Source organism: Hibiscus syriacus, unplaced genomic scaffold (genome assembly GCF_006381635.1).
Source record: "Hibiscus syriacus cultivar Baekdansim isolate YM2019G1 unplaced genomic scaffold, ASM638163v2 tig00111059_pilon, whole genome shotgun sequence".
Classification (NCBI taxonomy): Eukaryota; Viridiplantae; Streptophyta; class Magnoliopsida; order Malvales; family Malvaceae; genus Hibiscus; species Hibiscus syriacus.
In genome coordinates, this window is record NW_024062966.1 from 210,085 (window position 1) to 216,293 (window position 6,209).

At 36.0% G+C, this 6,209-nt stretch overlaps 1 pseudogene; it reads right to left on the minus strand.

The window, feature by feature from the left end:
- Window positions 1–492: 492 nt before the first annotated feature.
- LOC120151448 lies at window positions 493–1,029 on the minus strand (annotated as a pseudogene).
- Window positions 1,030–6,209: the final 5,180 nt, after the last annotated feature.

The following is a 6,209-nucleotide window of genomic DNA, read 5'->3' on the forward strand; positions in this document are numbered from 1 at the left end:
TATAGCTTAAGACGCCGGGAAATCGAACGCCCCTGTAACCCTATTAACTAAAGACGCCGAGCACTCCTATTATTATTTTATTCAACTGTTAAATCAACTCTGCATGCATGCAGAGAGTCATGCAGAGATGAAGATGTCCAGGCCCCCAGAATGCATGCACGATTCAGAGAGTCATGCAGAGATTCCCGCCAGACGACAGGTGAAGACGTCGAGAGATCCACCTTAGCATTCCTTGTAGCATGCAGAAGACGCCGAGAGATCCCACAGTCCAATTGCTTGAAGACGCCGAGCATTCCCATAGTGTCATAACCCCAAAGACGCCGAGAAATCAAGCATGGAAAAATTAACCCTAAAAACGCCAAGATATCCAAAGAACCACTTGAAGCACTGTACATTTCACCCCATTTCGGGAAATAATAAATAAACTGGATTTTTTTTGGGAATTAAACAATCACTAAATCATTATTTGGGCAGTTTTGCCGGCAATGGTCATTAACTTTTAAGGTAAATTATATCATTAATAATTAATTTGGGAATACGCATATAAAGTGGCATTTGGCCACCCTCAAATCCTTTTCTAACACTCGGACCAGACCGTGATTTTTTTACCTCTCATTTCGAAACCGCAGTTGCCACCTTGTCCGGTCGATATTCCTCTCCCCTTTCTCTTCTTTTTCTTTCTTGAACCAGGCTGAGGTCCCAGGTTGTCCAACCGGAACCTCACATTAGAAGTTGTGACCGACACCTGGGTTTTTGCTGCTTGGTTCACAACAACTAAAAATCGTGTCTCCTTTTGAGGCTCTACCTCTTACTGCTTGGTCCTGATATCAATAATGTGAAATGGGTTTGGTTTTAAATTCCTCGGATTTCCCTGCAGTGCAAGAGAGAAAATATTCAACAAAGTAGTCCTGTGTGGAGTATATATAGGATGAATCAAAGAGTGGATGAAAGAAGAACCCTGAAAGTCCAACGAAGAGAGGGTAAAGTTGCGATGGGAGGATTTGGAGAGAGGAAGGACATGGCTGCCATTGAAGTGAAGATGTTAAAGATGAAAGCTAGATAGCTGTGTTCTGTATCATTATGCTCAACGGATAAGATACGTAATTTTAACTTTTAAAATGTTAAAGGCTAAAATTACAGCACCTAATTGAAAAATGCAAAATCATTCGACTATATCTTTATTAAATTATAGTTACGATATACAAATTAAATTATCTCAATGATTAAAAGGATAATTTTTATTTTTAAAAATCTTAAATTTAAGTATCGTGATTGTAAAGTATATAAATATTTATTGTCAAATGATTGTGAGAGTCTTTAGAACATATATTAAAGTATTTAATTATCATAGATTAATAAAAAAATATTATTATGATGTTTCTTTAATATATAAAAATGTAAAACATTTATTTTATTTAAATTTAATAAAAATATATATTCTTAACATATTATCAATACAATCAATATATTTATCAAAGTTGACAAAAATATATTATTAATAAAATTTCTTCCAAATTAAATATATAAATCATTTTAAGAAAAATATTATCCAATAATAATATTTTTTTCGTAAATCAGACCTACGCAAAGAATATTTTTCTTATAAATTAAACGCACTTATACAAAATTATATTTATAAGAACTTATTAAAAGATTAATAATAATGTAAGTTATCTTTTGTTACTTGTTGACACCATTGTTTTACAAAATAAAATTTAGTATCGAATTTTATAAAATGATGATGGGTTTTGAAAACAAATAAATTTGGAGTCGCTATCAACTTTGGGTTAGGTAGGCCGAATACCTAAAAATGTTTTTAAAAACAAAATTTAAAATCATTTTTTAAAAAAAATTTATCTGTGTTCACCAAAAATTTTATTTTTAAGGGCTCGGGAGTCGGTTATGCATGAAGAATGATTAACACACCCACAACGCCCAAAATTGGTACGTAGTCGCTTATATGTTGCCGTAGCGGTGGAGTTTGTAGATTCGAGTCGAAATTTGAAGTGTGATACATTTATCAAACATTGATTCATGTCATCAATTTTTATTAAAACATACTCGATTGTTTCAAGTTCACTTTTCATTTGAATGTCGTATTGAATCGTGCTACCTTGATAGGTTACACGTTTCACGCCCATTCTACAAAAGGCGTTCTTGAAAGTTCATACGAGTACGAAGACCTTGACAAATATCAGTGAATAATATAGGAATATTGTAATCTTTTTTCGAAAATATTAATATTAATTCTAACAAAAAAAATAACATATACACATGAATATTAAGGGTCAAAATAAATTAAAAGACATGCCATACTTGCCAAAATTTGAAATAAACAAAAACCAACAACATGCAATAAATACAGTGGTCAAATTATCAAGGAACAAAACAAAAGGGACTAGTCTACAAAGTATAAAATTAATATGGACTAAAACTAAAATAAAACATAAATGGCAGAAAAGTTGACTAGATGAACTAAAATAGAAAACAACAAGGACCAATTAGTAAACAAACAAAGATGACAAACAATGATCAAATTACAATAAATGACAATAAAATGACCAAAATGCAAAGACACAACAAACGTGGAGGGACTAAAGAGGAATTATATCTAATATTCTAAGTAGGTTAAAATATGAATAACAAAAAAGGAAAAAAATCATTCAATCAAGACAAAACAATTAAAATGCTACATCATGGAATATAATGCAAAAGCATGGCAAATGTACAGGGGTATGAGAATGAATAAACCAAAAATGAACACAAAACATAAATACGGAAAATAGCGTGATGAGGATGAATGAATTTGAAATAAAGCCGAAATAGCCTTGAATTAATGACCAAAATGAAATTTTACAAACTACAGATGGCTTAAAATTAGGTTAACCCATTCTCTAAAAGGCGTGCATACCACCCCTAAATGACGTCGTTTGAGCGAGGGTATAAAAACCCCAAACCTAGGCCAAAAATGGACATTTTTCTCATTTGTTTCTTCCTTCTTTTCTTTTCCCAAAGGGGGAATCCATTCCTCTACCATTTATCTTCTTTTCCTCACTGAAGGGAGCACGCCCCCACTTCGACCACCGTGAACAGATGTCGGTGACGGTCGTCACTCGAATCGAGACCCAAAAAAATCTACTCCCCCTACTAAACCTAAATTCGAACTCCTTGAAGCCTAAAAACCCATGAATCACTCTAGATCTAAGGGTTTACCTTCGAAAGACAACACTTTCTGACGACATTTGGCTTTTCGGCGAAAGACGAGGGATGGTAAGCTTCTCCCCTCTCCTCCTCTTCTCTTATTTGTGTTTTCCTTTATTTGAAAAAAATTGCTTCCCTCTCCTTTCTTTCTTTTTCGAAAAAGAAAGACCATTTCTTTGTTGTTTTTAGTCCCATTTTGTTTCGAAACCCTCCCCTTTTGTGTTGCATGTCATGGGAACAAGATCTTTGATGGTTACTTTTGTTTTTTTTCTTCTTTTTTTGACTTTGTTTTTGATCAAGGCGGGAACATCACCGGAGATAACACTCTGCAGGCGGCAGTGACGTGAACAAAGGATGGGGTAAAAACGTTTACCCCGAGACCCCTTTTTTAACATTTTCGTGGTGACCGGCAACAAATGTGGTGGGTGTGACATCATCGGCATACATGAAAAACCGACAAGGCTGCATAAGAGACCATTTGATCATATTTGATCCAACGAATATGGGCGTGCGGCGGCGCTGAAGGGAAGGGTGAAAACCCTAGTTCATTTCTCTTAACATGTAGGTTGTTGGGCTGACGGGACTTAGGGTTTGGTTTGCAATTGGGCTTTGTAACATACTTAGACATTTGATATATGTTTGGGTCTGTTTTTAATAATAATAATAATAATAATCGACTAAAAATGGTGATTACATCGCTCAATTTTTTCATCTTTATATTTTGATCATCAATTTTAATTTTTTATTTCATTACTAAATTAGTTTTTACTCGTTTTAATAACTTGATTGTTAAGTTTCTAATGTTATCATTAAAACGTTGTTAAAAATCTACGACGAAATGGAACGGCAACTGCCGATAGTTTCAATCGTAATGGTGTTTCATTGTGGCTTTTAAGGTTGTAGATGATCTAAGGCTTTTAGATATAGGCTTGGGCTTATGTTAATGGGTTTAAAATTTAACAGATTAATGGTTTTTTATATACGAGTTTGAGCTTAAGTGATGCGTAATTAAAACCTATTATTTAAGAGTATAATATATACAAGAGAAAATCGCCTCAGTGACCAAAAAAAAGTTATAATATACGATTTTAACCAACTTTTTTTGGATTTGCCAAAATGACCAACAAAATCGCAACGCGAAATAAAAATCGCAACGCGATCCCCAGAATCGCAAATCAGTTTCCAAAATCGCAACGCGATTCTTGAAAATCGCAATGCGATAGTACAAATTCGCATTGCGATTTTCCAAAATCGCAACGCGAATATGAAAATCGCAACGCGAACACATAAATCGCAACGCGTATCCGTAAATCGCAACGTGTATCCGTAAATCGCAACGCGTATGGGTAAATCGCAATGCGTATCCGTATATCGCAACGCGTATCCGTAAATCGCAACGATAATACATAAAATCGCAACGCGTATCCGTAAATCGCAACGCGATATTTAAAGCGCCATTATAATCGCTACGCGTATTTTATTTTCAAATTACAAAAAGAATATTAAGACAAAATCCCGTAATCGCAACTCATAACCTAAAACCTAAAATCACAACTCAGTCCCATCTCCATCTCTCACTCTCTACGGCGAAGAAATCCGTCCCCATCTCCGAAGATTTCCGTCCCCATCTCCGGCGAAATCCCTCACAACCATTCACGGTCAGAAATCCCTCACAATATTCAGAAATGGAAAATCAACCTCCGAGGGTTAGTTTTTTTAATTATTTTTATTTTGAAATGTTTGCATTATTGTAGGTTTTCATATTGAAACTGATGATAAGTTTACTGGTCATTTCAATAATAGATTAACCATTTCACTTAGATTTCATTTCGCGTTACGATTCTGTCGTTGCGATTTTCATTTCGCGTTGCTATTCTCTCGTTCCGATTTCAAGTTAGTATTTGTCTTTGTCTTTGTTCTGTCTTTTGGTTGAAGTAATGCAATCCATTCAAGTTTCAATTTGCAGAAGAGTCGCAACGAGATAAATGAAAATCGCAACGAGAGAATGACTGTCGCAACGAGAGAAATGAAAATCGCAACGAGAGAATCGCAACGCGAAATGAAAATCGCAACGAGAGAATCGCAACGCGAAACCAAAATCGCATTGCGATTTTCATTTCGCGTTGCGATTCTCTCGTTGCGATTTTCATTTCGCGTTGCGATTCTCTCGTTGCGATTGTCATCTCGCGTTGCGATTCTCTCGTTGCGATTTTCATTTCAACCAAAAGACAAAACAGTGTTGCAAATTTTAGTTTCAAGAATAAACTACTACTTTTATGTTTATTGTTTTTGGTATATCTTCACAGTGTAGTTTTTGGTATATCTAACTTGGTATGTTTATTGTTTTTGTAGAAATTTTTTTCGGCTCAATTGACCTTGAGAAATAAAGTCAGCCTGGCCACTACAATTGCAAAGAAGCTTTCACCTGCTCAAAGACAATTGTTTGAGGAAACCTGCTTCGGGCCATGGCTGAGAGTACAGCATCCGGGTGGAGATGCTAATTTGACCCATTTGTGGCTTCAGACCATGACATCAAATCTACCCGACAGTATACAACGTGGTGAGGAAGAGATATGGTTTCATTTTCCACCAGCGTATACTTGTTTTGGGCGGAAGGAGTTCTGCTTAATCACTGGTCTACGATTCGGACACGATGATGTAGGCCTGTACACTCGTCATATCGCCCGCCCATCATGGTTATCCCGGGTTTTTCCGGATGAGTCAATGGAGAAGCCGAACCTACATGTCGACGACCTGAAGAAATTGTTTAATAAGAAAGCTGGTTTCACTCGGATGGATGACGTCGATGTTGTCCGAGTATGCCTTCTACTACTTGTGTATGCCGGCTTTTTAGGCAGAGAGGCCAGACAACCTATTCATCGGGAGCTAATAATATTGGTAGAGGACCTGAATGCATGGAATCTGTTTCCGTGGGGTTCGTATATATGGAAAGCTACCTGGACTAAGTTGTCGTCTGCCTTTGATGACCACAAAAGTTTGCGGGGCGA